This window comes from Erythranthe guttata, chromosome 6 (genome assembly GCF_056151865.1).
Source record: "Erythranthe guttata isolate IM_541 chromosome 6, IM_541, whole genome shotgun sequence".
In the NCBI taxonomy this organism is placed as follows: Eukaryota; Viridiplantae; Streptophyta; class Magnoliopsida; order Lamiales; family Phrymaceae; genus Erythranthe; species Erythranthe guttata.
Window position 1 is genome coordinate 7,705,554 of NC_142538.1, and position 15,217 is coordinate 7,720,770.

At 35.1% G+C, this 15,217-nt stretch overlaps 1 long non-coding RNA gene across 1 annotated transcript; it reads right to left on the reverse strand.

Moving 5' to 3' along the window:
* Positions 1 to 9,325: 9,325 nt before the first annotated feature.
* Positions 9,326 to 10,092, reverse strand: LOC105960412 (uncharacterized). The gene is made up of 3 exons (XR_016031787.1): positions 9,714 to 10,092; positions 9,504 to 9,623; positions 9,326 to 9,389 (listed from the first exon to the last, which is right to left on the reverse strand). It is a non-coding gene; the product is annotated as an uncharacterized LOC105960412 (long non-coding RNA).
* Between the last annotated feature and the right edge of the window lie 5,125 nt (positions 10,093 to 15,217).

Consider the following 15,217-nt stretch of genomic DNA (forward strand, 5'->3'; position numbering starts at 1 on the left):
ATAAATATAAATATAAAATATTAAAAATATATATATATAATTACAATTTATTATTTATTTTGTAATTTTTTTTAAATAAATTTTAATAATAATAAAATAAAATTAATAAAAAAATAAAAATAAAAAAAACAATAAATCAGTTTGGGCTCGAGCTCGAACTGAGCAAAAGAAGAATAAACTCGACGAGCTCTCGAGCTCGAGCTCGACAAAATAGACTCGAGCTCGAGCCTACCAAAAGAGGCGTGTTTGTCTCGTTCACACCCCTAGTCACGAGTTACTTATTCATAAAGGGGCCCAAACAAAAAAATATTTTACAGAAAAATCCAGAAGTTGTTCTGATGTGTGTGAAAGATTAAAATACACCCTCACATTTTAATATGCTCTAACTTCATCATTTAATTCAATTTGACTATGCTGCGCGGAGAGAGCGAGGGGAAGCACTGGCTGTGCTACGCGGAGAGAAAGAGGGGCGGCTCAGGTGGTGCTTGGTGCTCGACAATAAGAACAAGGGGCGGAGCTGGTGGAGAAATAGGAGATTCTACACAGAGGAAGAATGGATGGTGGTGGAAGAAATGAGAGATTCCATAGGGAGAGAGCAACTGATGCAAGACAGGAGAGAATGAGAGAATGAGTGAGGGAATTAGGGTTTAAAATTCACAATACCTATGAAGACATTGAGTTTGTTGATCTTATTATGTTGTGTATCTCTTTTGTCTCGTACTCCTTTCTCTTTAATACTTCACAATTTGGCTCGCTTCATCCATCTAGTGGACTTCGCCAATGCGAACCTTTGTCCCCATATATGTTTAGATGTTGTGCAGAAGCCTTAGTTGTTATAGTTCAGAAGGCAGCAGTCAATGAAGATAATTTCATGGAATTAGAATTGCTCTCCATCAGCTCCCACAATTTCCAATTTGTGCTTCGCGAACGACACTCTCCTGTTTTGTAAAGCTTCTAAAGCCGATGTCATTACTATGAAAAACATGTTGGATCAATATGGAAGTATATCGGGACAAGAGATTAATTTTGAAAATACTACTATGAGCTTTTGTCCAACAAATTTTGCGGCTTTGAAGGAGAGTATTTGTAATATTTTGGGTTTTCAAGTGGTGGATCGACATGAAAGATAATTGGGTGTGCTTATCTCGATGGGAAGGACAAAAAAAAAATCTTTAATTTTCTTTGCGATCATATTTGGGCTCGAATAAAAGGATGGGGCGAGAAACAACTCTTAAATTCTGGAAAAGAGGTTCTTATTAAGACTGTTTTGCAAGCAATTCCATCCTATATGATGAGTTGTTTTATGTTACCGATGGGCCTCATTAATGATCTGGAATCGGCTATCCGAGGGTTTTGGTGGGGAAATAGAAAGTACATGAAGATGGCGAGGTTAACGTGGAATAGAATGTGCATGTCGAAAGCTGACTGTGGTCTTGGATTTCGGGATTTGCGTAGTTTCAATATAGCATTATTAGCCAAACAAACCTGGAGAATTTTAAATTTACCCCAACCTTCTTTTATCCAAAATTCTGAAAGCTCGTTATTTCTCCAATGGTGATGTTCTCATGGCTGAATTAGGTTTGCGGCCTTCTGCGACTTGGCAGAGTTTAGTTAAAGCCCGATCTCATATGTTCAAAGGTTTAAGAAAGAGAATTGGTGATGGCTCAAGCACATCTATTTGGGCGGACCCCTGGCTCGGTGACGATGGAAATTTCAAAGTTATTACTCGAAGACCTCTGCACTCGTTTTTCCCAGATAGAGCCGAAGATTAAATTGACCAGACTTCAAAGTCGTGGGATATCTCAATTATTAATGAGCAGTTTTAGCCAGTGGATCGAGAACGTATTCTGGCTATACCAATTGAAAGTTCTTATGCATCGGACAAATGGATTTGGCACCACACGAAGGACGGAAAGTTTGAGGTTAAGTCGTGTTATCAACTCGCCCTAGCAACAACACACGGCTATCATGCTAATAGGGGTCTGGCGAATGAATCGTCGAGTGGGTTATCAACAAGAAGATGGAAGAACATATGGAATTTGTCACTTCCCCTGAAAATTTGTATGTTTCTTTGGAGGGCTTGTTGTGATATACTATCCACACAAGCCGAGCTTTTTAGAAAACAGATTGCCATCTCTCCGATGTGCAACCATTGTGGGAGAGTATGGGAGACACATATGCACATCTTTCTCCGTTGTCGATGAATGGAAAAAATATGGAAGTCACACCCTTTAGGTGTTATAGGGCAGCCAAAACCAGTGTCTATGTGGGATTGGATAACTCAATAGCATCAACGGTTAACGGAGGATTCTTTTCTCTTGGCAGTCGTCGTAGTGTGGAAAGCTTGGGAGTCAAGAAACCGAGAGATGCATGGAGAGCAAGAGATGGCGACGGATGATTTTATTAGCTGGGGTCAGACTTTTCTCAATTTGTATCAACAAGCACAACTTCCACGTGCTCCCACACAACAACACACTCTTCCAACGGAGTGGAAACCGCCTCGAGGAGGAAAAATTAAATTGAACTTTGATGCAGCTCTTGCAGATGGTACTAACCATTATTCGGTGTATCTGATAGCTCGAGATTGACGAGGGGACAGTATTTTTTGGGCAGCAAGAAGTTTTAGAGGCCGCCGAAGGGCAGTGGATTGTGAAGCTCAGGCTGCACTCTTCGCATTGACTAGAGCCGAAGAGGAAAGTTGGTCATCGATTATTCTGGAAGGAGATCGCCTCAAAGTCGTAGCCGCACTTCGAGGAGATGATGCTCAATCAAGCTCGTTTGGCGCTTATGTCGAAGATTGTTGGTGTGTGGGTAAAAAAATTGAAAATTGTGTCTTTGATTTTGTTATTTTAGCTCTATCTTATAGCTAAAAATTATGGTGACTCTTGTAACAAAGGTTATACCCGTCCTCCGAATTTGGCAATTGATGCGTAATTAAAGTTATTTTTTCTCAAAAAACAAATAAACTCTCATATGGCAACTCCGAAAAATATAACAATTATATATCCGTGACGACAGGGCCGGCCCTGGGGTGGGGCGAGCAGGGCCCACGCCCAGGGCCCAGATTTAAAAGGGGCCCATTTTTAGTGTTTATATATATATATATATATATATATATATATATATATATATATATATATATATATATATATATATATATATATATATATATATATATATATACTAACATTTTTAATGTGTGAAAAGAAATATTTTTCTATTGTATACAAAAAAATTATTCTTCTATTGTTTAAAAAAAATATATTTTCTATTTATAAATTTTAAAGCTTAGTTTAATATATATACAAAATAAAAATCTTTATTTTATTCAAACAAAAATTATTTTATACATTACTAACATTTGCTTTATAAAAAAATATCTAGATATATATTAATATTTCCAATATTTTATTGATAATAAAATTTAAATTAATAAATATTTATCTATATTATTTTATCAGGAATTAAAAAAGAAAGGAAAAAAAATATCGGGGTGTTGCCCGAAACCCCATATTATTAAGGGCACAAAATATATTCTCGCCCAGGGCCCCCAAATACGCCGGACCGGCCCTGCGTGACGATTATAATCTCGTCGTCATTTTGGGTACCAAATTGCATTTTTCAAATTTCCACCTTTGGAAACCTATATTTCAGTAGTACCTAGCAAATTGGAAAAAAAATCAACCTTTCAACCAATGTTTTGGAAACCGGATCGGACATAGATCCAAATTGCTAACTGGGTCGCGGTTAGACCGGTTCAACCGAGGCCCAACCAAATTTTTTAATATTTTCTATTTTTAATTATTTGTGAATATTTATAATATATTCTCTTTTAAAAATGTATTTTAATATTCCTCATTAATCTTCTATTCAACAGTTATTATAATTTATTAAATATCTACAACAGAGTGTCGTAAATAATTTAATTTCTATTTAATATTATTATATTATTTTATACTTTCTTTTAGATTTTCCTTTCTCTATTCTTATTTCATTAATCCCTCTCTTTACTGCTATAATGAAAAAAAAATATGGGAAAATTACATTTTTCGTCCTCAAACATTACCCGCTTTTTCGATATTGTCCCTAAACATTTTCAAGTTACAATAGTTATCCCTAATGATGCCATTTTTAAACAATTTTCGTCCTACCGTTAGTTTTTGCTGTTAGTTTTGATTGAAAGTATGATGGAATTATAAATATTATTAGAATTGATAAAAAAAAAAAAAAAAAAAAAACCTACATGACCACAGTTTCTGCTGCCACATATTCTTTTTTTATTTTTCTAAAACTCCTAAAGGTAAAACCTAGCGTGAAATCTATTATAAAATACAAAAATGAGACACGTGGCAGCAGAAGACCCATCCGGTATTTATCACCGGGTGTAGGGTCGAACAAATCCATGACCACCCACGTGTTTCTTTTGGAGTTGCACCATAGCTCAGTTAGACGTCGCCATGCACACTACCAGAAAACCATCCATTTACTTCACGACACAAACACCAAGTACACACTCATTTTCACTTTGCAAGAGAATCACCAAGCACATACTTGACTCCCAAGAAACCAATTTCAAAACTCCCAGAATTAATAGTTGGTAATACAGTGGTGTTGGAGTTATTTCGATCTTCACAAGAAAATCTCAAATTTGAATTAAAAAAAGAAAACACTCATTTAGAAAGTTTTTGTTTTCTCAATTATTCCTTTATTTTTGGACTGAATTTTATCGTTCAATAATCCTTGTGCAGTTGTTTACGCAAAACGACACAACACACATAGATATACACACATAACCAGCATTGATAAACAAGATGAAAGTGATGAAAGATATCAAGCGTTGGTCATGAAATACGAGAAACTAAGTCATCTCCACATAATCACCATTTTCACACTCTATTTTCTGAATCCTTTCAACAAAAGCTCCTGGATCAACTTTTACATGTGTTCTTAGCTTCGGTGTCCATTTGGAGCATGAATTGAAATGAATTTTAATTAATTTTAAACACAATTTAAATATCTAAAGAATGACGACAATGCTGGTTATTAATATCCAAGATGAGGCTTAAATTGTGCAAAATTAAGAATAAAATTCGTCTAACATATAATCTGCATCATCTTCTTCGCCACTTTGATATGAAAAACCACGAGAAGCCCAACAAAATTGAATATGCAAACAGGTCACCTCGAAAAATAGACAATCAACTCATGTATGTTATATCTTCTGCGTATATATTCTCGTTTAATTGTTAGTACATATACTTCAATCAATTTTTTTAAGATTTGTTTTGATGTGTAAACAGCAGAAAATACGAGTAGGAGGGAACGAGGCAAAAGAGGAGCAAGTTGATAATAAAAAGGGTAAATTCCACTTTACCCCCTCGTACTCTGCCTGAGAGTCACTTTACCCCCTCGTACTCTCAATTTTATCGATTTACCCCCTTGTACTTGTACAATTTCCCAATACAACCCTTTCCTTCAATTTTTGTCGATTTTGACTCTAACGCCATTTGGTCAACTCTGTAAATTGCCACTGCCTATAACGCGTTGTTTCTCCTCCGTCAATATTGTCATTTCTTCTTCTCCCACCACTTCCCCTTCCAAGATATCCCCAAATTGAACCCCTAACTTAGTAAAAATCAAGACCCAAAAATTGATCGATTCCACCCAGTGCAAAGAAAAAAATACATGAATGTGTGAAACTTTCTCTTTTCTAATCTCGAGAGTCAAAATCGAAAAAATTCAATATTTACGTCAATATTTTGACTCCTGACCAAATGGCGTCAGAGTCAAAATCGAAAAAAGTTGACGAAGAGGGTTGTATTGGGAAATTGTATAAGTACAAGGGGGTAAATCGACGAAATTAAGAGTACGAGGGGGTAAAGCGGTTCTTGGGCAGAGTACAAGGGGGTAAAGTGGAATTTACCCTAATAAAAACAACTACGTAAAGACTGTAATACGAGCTAAAAAAGTGATAAGATAAAGTTAAGAAATGGAGAGGTGCGTGTCATGATATTATTTTTTTTTAAAGAAAATAATAAATAAAATTAAAGACTCATTCTTAAAAAATGGAAAATAAATATCAAAATAGAAATAATAAATAAATATAGAAAATTCGAATATATATAATATTAAAATATTATTTAACTTTTTTTTGCTTTCAATATTCTGTTACTTAAATATAATCATTTTAATTTGAAATTAATTCATCACATAATATGTTTTACTACAAATAAGGACATTATGGGTCACATTTATCGACTCATTCTGAAACAGAAAATCTTGAAAGCTTTGAACCAGCTCGGCATTCTACGTCGTATTGATATTGCATGTAATTTTATAATGTTAATGCAAGGTTGTTGTAATATTTTATTTTGAATTTTTAATAATTTTAGCATATTATTGTATTGTTATGTTGGTATTAAAAATATATTTGAAATAAATTATATTTTAGCATTTTAATTAAAAAAAGTCCGTTCCAGCCGCGACGGAGCTACGACGGAACCGCGACGTTGCAATGGAACTGGAACGGCGGTGTCCGCGACAGCCGACTGTTTTGTGCCGGCGAACCATGTGTAGCAGTGTGGAGAAATGGTTATGCTACGCCTAAAGCTACAAATCTCAATTCATTACCTTTTTAACAAAAACCATTGGCCACGTGTATTAGTTGTTCACATAAGTAGGTCCACATTCAAGTCCACGTCATACTTCCATCTAAACTAACAGCAAATCTAACGGTAGGACGAAAATTGTTTAAAAATGGCATCATTAGGGACCACTATTGTAACTTGAAAATGTTTAGGGACAATATCGAAAAAGCGGGTAATGTTTGAGGACAGAAAATGTAATTTTCCCAAAAAAATACCTTCTCCCGTCAAATTGAAACATATTTGTCCACCCACCCACCTCAAGCACCAAACTCATATTTTTCAATTTTCCTGCCGCTATATGCTGCTTCGTTTCTTCCCCAATCACATATTTTAGTTTTCTTAGTGGGTCCCTTGGCTTTATTGCTAGTGGAAAGCGCGCATTTCATAAAGAATGAGTTATGATTCAACTTTTCCGGCGAGACGGTATCCCATGGCTATATCGCCTAGTGGGGGGTCCGTCTTTCGTAAAGAATGAGCTTTATTCTATATTTTTAGCGGGGCGAAATCCCTTGGATTTATTGCCTTGTGGGAAGCACGCATTTCGTAAAGAATGAGTTATGCTTCATCTTTTCGGGTTAGACGGTATCCCTTGGCTATATCGCCTAGTGGGAGGCTCGGCTCTCGTAAAAGATAAGCTTTTACTTTATCTTTTTAAGTAAGACTGTATCCCTTGGTTTTAACGCCTAGTGGGAGGTCCGTATTTTTGTACTTGATGGTTGATCAGACACTCAAGTTTTTTATGCAGGAAGTCTGTCTGTTTACCTAAGTTTTTTTGTGACGGGTAAGACTCCCCTGAGCTTTAGTTGCTCTATTTTTTGGAGCTTTGGGGAGCGAGAAACCAAGGTTTAGGTTGGCCAGACCCTTTGTGATCCTTGATATCTTCCCCTTTAGCTATTTTTTGAGTTTATTGATTTTTTTTGTTAAATCGATTGTAGATGCCTTGAACGAAAGCGCATATAGAAGACAAATGGTTGATGTAGAAATCGCATTGGCGGTATCCCACTAACTAAAATTGTTTATTAAGAATCATGCGGCTGGCAGTATGCCACCGATTTATTGCTGAAAACAAATTTCATTGGGCCCACGTAGGGCAATTGTAAAAACTAAGTAAAGTATTTCTTCAGGATTGCGATTGTTCGAGGAATTCTTTCAAGTGCTCGTTTTGGACAAGTCTTCCGAGCGCTCGCATAAGCTGAAAGCACTCCTCATAAGTGTGACCCCGATCTATGTGGTATTCATAATAATCATTCGAATTTTGTCGTTCCGGATTCTCCTTCATCTATCTTGGTGGTTGTAGAATTCATTTCTGCTCTGCGATGATCATAATGTCAACAAGCTTATCCTTGAGAGGTGAGAACTTCTCGAAGGTGCGATTTTTTTTGGGTGGACGCCTCTCTTCTTCTCTTTTATAGTTGTGACTTCTATCATCGTGCTTTCGCTTAAGGGGTACCCTCATCTCTCCAGTATCCTCAATCTGAACGTACTTCTCAATGCGGTTCAGGAGCTCCTCTAGGGTCATAGGGGTCGGCCTGTGATGTACTCTTGAAAATGAACCTACTTCAAATTGTGTTGCAGTATGTCGGTTAACATTTCGTGATTAAGGAGGGGCACTTCATGTACTGCTTTAACAAATTGTTGCTAATTCATGAGCGACTATCCGTCCCGCTGTATAACCTTGAACATATACGACCCCGTTTTGGCATATTTCTTGCTTATAGAGTATTGGTGAAGGAAAACCGTCGCTAGTTGGTCCAGATTGTCTATGGACCATCCGAACAAGCCGTTGAACCAAATTTGTGCTTTATCAGCTAGCATGGTCTGAAAAATCTTGCAGTAAGCTACGTTACTAAGGCCGTAGAGGTCAATCTTGGCGTAAAAGTTATTTAAGTGATCTTGGGGATCCCTGGTTCCGTCGAATTGGGGGGAGATTGGGATCCTGAATCCGATAGACAACACTTCTATAATAGCAGGAATAAATGGGTAATCCGGGTGAAGAATTCCCCAAAGTGAGTGGTCGTCGACCTCGAGACTTCTCGCCGAGGACTCCTTGAGTTGCAGTCGTCGGAGCTTGGTCGATGCCTTCTTGTTTCATGGTGTCGGGAAGCTCTACTTTTGAGTTGGTTTCGAGGGGAAATTTCATGATGGTGCACATCTTCGCGGTGTCCCCTGCCTCGAGGCCTTTGACGATAGTCATACGACCGGGAATAACCACTTCTCGTCCGACGGCTTTGCATCGCTCTCTCCCTTGAAGGGGCTCGGGCTCTTTACCTTAGTGGATGCTTTGATTGGTGACGAGTTTCCCTTCAAGGCACGCAGTCTGAGGATGTGTTACGCTGAGGCGAGTGGCGGTGAGCGTTTCTTCGAGGCGCGCGGTCTGAGGATGTGCTACGCTGAGGCGAGTGGTGGTGAGCTTATATTCGAGGAGCCCGTTCGAAGGAATATTTTTGGTCGTTAAGCGATACTCTTTCCTCTGAGTCATGGAGCTCCACAATTGGCAAATTGGTAAGGACATGCACGGAATCCGTAGGATCGCTTCCCATATGAATAGTTTCTTCAAAGTCAGTTGTGCTTTGAGCATTGATATACTGAGCCACAACGTCCGTCTCTGCCCAAGCTGCTACTTTGGCCAACGTCTTTTCCGGTAAGGCTTGTACTTCATCTGCAGTCATCTAGATGACTGGCGCTGAAGATGGGTAGACTTCGGGATGCTCCCACCACTTCCACCAACTTGTATTTACTAGACTACGCTCGCGCACACACCAACAGAAAAAGAAGAAGAAGAAACAAGTTATCATCGAATTTGGACTGAAAACAAAAACGAACATAAAATTTGAACGAAAAAAAAAAAAAGCTTACGTTTTTTTTGTTGTAGGCATTAGTTGCTAGTTGAGCATAAACATTGAGATCATGCAGGAGTATGGGATCATCATCTTTGCCGGAGGAATCTCGGTCATACAAAAGCTTGGCCACAGGTCGCTACAAATTTATATGATAAATTGAGGTTAATAATTTATTGAAATGATATTCCAAATAAATGAAATTAGAATAAATTGACGGAAAACATACGCCGAACATAAATAGCCGAACGATCCCCTTCTTATTCATCCTTGACTCGCTCGTCTTCGTAACTAATTCAGATTCCTCCTTTTGCAATTTCTTGACTTGTCTAAGCAATTTGATTATCCTTAACTTCAACTTCTCTGTTTCCGATTCCGATTCCGATTCCGTTTCCTCCTTCAATTTTTCGACTTGTGTCAATATCGTCTTCATCTTTAACTTACGGTTCTCCATGCCCCGTTTAGCTTCCTCTGATTCGTTGTCGGATCCACAGCTAGCCATCTCTCTCTCTCTCTCTCTCTCTCTCTCTCTCTCTCTCTCTCTCTCTCTCTCTCTCTCCACGAAGCCCTATAATTTCTTCCCTTCTATTTTCCAAGGTATTCTAATCGGCTCACGTCTGGTTTCTAACGTTTCTTAAAGAGAGCGAAGTAAATGGGCTGGACTCTTGGGGAGTGGGTTGGGCTGTGTTGTCTAAAGTTATAAGGGCACTTTTCAAATAACCCTTTCAATAGGTAGTTATTCATATAGGGTCATAAAAAAAATTTACAAAAAAGTCAACACATTGGACAGAGATTTGTAAAAGACAAATAATAGTAAATCACATTTCAATATGCTCAAATTTTATCATTTAATATAATTTAACCCTAAATTTTATAAGTTATTTAATTTTGACCCAAAACATAATTTTATGGACAATTTCATTCGTCGCCGCCGGTCTCTATCATTGACTTTTTTTATTTTTTTTTCCTGGTTTTTCCATCGGTTTCCGGCGTTGACCGACGGTCATTGCCGGTCTCCGGCATTGACTTTTTTGATTTTTTTCTTCCTAATTTTTTCATCGCCGGTCTCCGGCGTTGACTTTTTCAATTTTTCTTTTTTTTCACCCCTAATTTTTCAACCGGCGTTGACCTGACGTTGACTTTTTCGATTTTTGAATTTTTTTTTCTTTAACATCTTCCCCCGCGTTTAAACAACAATATTGTTGTGGTTGACAGTAAATTTAACTATACTACAGTTTAACACATTAATCTCTAACACAATAATATTAACACAACAAAAGTTATTATTTATTTGTAATAGAGTAATATTAATATATTGACCGTTCAACAAAGGTAAACATAATAAAAATATTGATGTGGGTGATAGTAATATTATTGTAACAACATTTACGGTAATATGACAATAGTAAACATTTATATTATTAAGTTACTCGGTCAACAACTCAGACAAAAACAAAAAACCCAAAAATTTAATAATATTGATGTGGTTGACAGTAATATTATTGTGTTTACAGTTATTTTACTATCAACCGCAATAATATAATTACGTAGACTTGTTAACAAATCAAACAAAATAAAATAAATTAAATTAAAATAAAAACCAAAAAAATAATAATATTGTCGTTGACTCTAACTGTACTATCAAGGACAGTACGTTACATAAATGTACCGTCAACGACAGTATAATTACGTTAATATACTGTCAGTGACAGTATAATTACTGTTAATGACAGTACAATTAAGGTTAACGTTTAGCTGCAGACGTAAAAAAAAGGGATAAAAATGTTAGAAGAAAAAAAATCACTAAAGAAAATCAACGCCGGAGACCGACGGTCAACTCAAGAAACCGGCGGCGGAAAAAACAGACAAGAAAACAAATCAAAAAAGTCAACGCCGGAGACGGCGGTCAATGCTGAAAACCGGCGGCGAAAACAAATAAAGTCAATGCCGAAAACCGGCGGCAAAAAAATAATTTCAAAAAAAAAAAAAAAAAAAAAATATTGAAAAAAAAAGTCAAAATTATTTTTTTGCGGTTAAAATTGATTAAATTATGGTTACAAGTAAGAATTGGTTGTAAAGTGTTGCGGGTAATTTTGTCATATAAATTAATTTTTCCTTTATTTATAAGGTAAAATAGCACTGAACCTCCTTGTGGTTTGGACATTTTGCACATGACCCCCTTATGGTAAGAAATTAGGCACATAACGCCCTTGTGGTTTGACATTGCACATGAGCCCCTTATTATATGAAATTAGGCACATAACCCCCTTGTCGTTTTGACATTTTGCACATGACCCTCTTATGGTATGAAATTAGCACATAACCCCTTGAATAGAGAACAGAAAAAGACTAAACTACCCCTATCAAATCAAAAATTCTTGTTTTAATTTAAAAATAAGTATTCTATAAAACGAAAAGCTTAATGTACTTTTTTTGTAAAGTGACAAATATAATATATTATTGTGTTTTTTTAATTTTACACAATAATATGGCGGCGTTTTTATTTGCGACGGAAATGCTTTTATATAATCATATTTTAGTGTTAGCTGGAAAAGGGTTTGAGTTTCTTTTGCGCACCTGAAATTTCATTATTATTAGGGTTAAATACAAAAACACCTACGTACTACGAACTTTGTATCATATATTCATATACTACCCATAAATACTAAAACCCCCTCACATTACATTTTTTTCCAAAATATGACGAAAATACCCCTACTCAAATATATATATATATATATATATATATATATATATATATATATATATATATATATATATATATATATATATATATATATATATATATAGTTTGAGCCATTTTCCACTACATATTTTACCATTTTCAGTCAATTTTACGTGGGAAATTTTGGTATTTATATTTTTTCTCCAATATATCAAATTGCTTAGATTTTTTTAATTTTCTGAATAAAAACTTATATTTTTGACATTTTGAGTTTTTTCATTTTTATTTTCTTAAATGTCTTCCGGTAGTTCAAAAAAAAATCTAAGTAAAGAAAAAAATAAAAATATCAAAATTTCCCAAGTAAAATTGACCGAAAATGTGAAAAGATATAGAAGAAAATGGCTCAAACAAACCCTTATATTTATAGGCTTAACATGAGTATTTTGGTCATATTTTGGAAAAAATATAACAGTAGGGGGGTTTTGTATTTTTGTGTAGTACATGAGTATATGATACAAAGTCCATAGTACATGAGTGTTTTTGTATATAACCCTTATTATTATCCTTCTCAGCAGGTAACAATGGGGGTCATCGGACATGGTCATATTGGGAGGAGGTGAAGGTGATTTTGGTCCATGAAAGGGAAAATTCTATGAACATTGATGGAACAAGTGGAAATTCTACTAGTTTGAATGAATTGATTGGGTTAGTCTGTATATATATATATATAACAAAAAAAACAAATCGGCTGAGGCGGCTGATTAATCAAACTCCGAGGCGGAGGCGGTCGCAAACCTTTACGATTTTAATGTAAATCGAGTTTTTGCATGTGAGGCGGTTTTGGGCGGTTCGAGGCGGTCAAACCTTAAGGCGGGTCAAACTCGGTGGCAAAAATCGGCTAAAAATCGGTCAAAAATCGGTTTTTTTTTAATTCAAAATAAAAGTTGGAATTTTAATAAATAAAAAATGAGTTTATGCTTTATTTTGTTTATGTTAACTGTTATTGTTAAAGAACTAATGATGTATGCCATGATGTTCAAGAATAAATGTAAATTAAAAAATTTGCCTTTTTTATTTATAATTTATAAGGATATTTATGTATTATGATCTTATTATTATTAAACTTTTATACGTTATTAGGATATATACACACGATGGAGATGTTACTATGTTTAAATATTTTTTATATATGTTTTGAGTATTTATAATTAATATCTACAAATATATTATATTAAATTTTAAAAACCGATTTATTTCCGCTTTATCACTGATTAATCCCCGCCGCACCTATTAATAGTGAGTCGGTGCCTGACCGCCTCCGACCCGATTACTTTTTTAGACAAATGAAATGAATTAGAACCATTACGATGAAGATATGGTAAGGACGACGTTGCCATTTCACATGTTATCCTTATTCAGGAAATCCTGCAAACCAAACTCTTGAAATTTTGCATACTAAATAATATGAACGCACATTAAGGAAAATTTATACATCTCATCCATCAAACCAGAAGAGGCCCAAAGGTATAACTAAACTCATGGTTGAAGAGTTCCTCATTTTAATCTCCTTCGCAGGACAGGACAAAAACACATAAGGATCACTTACGGAAGAATTCTAGAAGACCACAACTAGGTTTGAGGCAATGGAGGTACATTTTGCGTACAAGGAGCTCAATGGTGCAGCGAACATCTTCGCAAAGACTGGATCGACTATAAATAGTGGGCTTTTTAGTTAGGGCTTTTCAGCATCCTGTACCGAGACAACATCCAGTGTCGAGACAGTACTCCTAGTAATTCAGTTTTTTGTTACTGGTAAGCATTCATCAATTGATTTGTTCTGAAAAAACACATTCATCAATTGATTTGTTCTGAAAAAACACATTCATCAATTGATTTTAACAAACATAGCCCTAAGTAGGATTAAAGATATTAACTGTAGGTGATTTGAATTTTGGGCATTAATTGGTAAACCCAATGTGGAAAATAATTAGTGTGCATGTTTTGACGGCCCAGCGGCCCAATTAGGTTTATCACATTAGTCGAGTTGCTGTTCTACCTGTCCTTCAGGCAGGTTACCACAGAATTTCAGCATTTGGGACAAAGGAATTGAAATCGGCATAATTCAAAGAAGTTAGTATGGGACGATACATGATGGTTCTGGTTGTGTACAGAGGAAATGAGTAACACGAACAAGCTGTGGGATAATTCAAAACCGGTCATATATAGTGACAAAACGGCAACACCACAAAAATCAAAACACTAAGAGCCTGTTTGGCTAAGCTTATAAGCTCTTAAAAACATCTTATAAGATGTTTAAGAGCTTATAAGCTGTTAAAATATGTTTGGTAAAAAAATTACAAAAGACCTTATTTTTTTCAAAAATAAGCTGTTAGGGAGCTTATAAGATGTTTTTAAAAAAGTACATCCACCCCACCTTTTTTCTTTAAGATCTTATTTGCTTATTTACTAAAACACTCAAAATACAAAATTACCCTCAAATACTATATTACATGAATACTAATAATATTTATATTTTATCAAAACAACGTATTCTTGTAATCAAGATTAATAATTAGTTAAAATATAATTATCATAATAATCATAAAAAAATTATTCTCTATTTATATTTATATGTATATAAAATACCCGAATATTCTTATTATCTCAATAATAAATTATATTTCATTTATCTATAAAAAAATATATATTTATTTTACAACATTTATTTCATATTAATGTATAATTTTATATTATCATTTTATTTGAAAAATTAATTTGTAAATATTATAATAATATTTTAGGAACAAAAAAATATTTGAGTCAAATAAGTTTAACAAATATAATGGCGTTATGTATTTTTTTGTCATTATAGTGGTAAACAGACCTTTTATTTCCAAACGTCTGAACAACTTATAATAACTAAAAGTAACTTATAAGCTACATATCCAAACACTTTAAAAAATATTTTTTAAAATAAGATCTTAGAGCTTATCAGCTCCTAAAACATCTTATCAGATGTAGGAGCTTATAAGATGTTTTAAATAAGC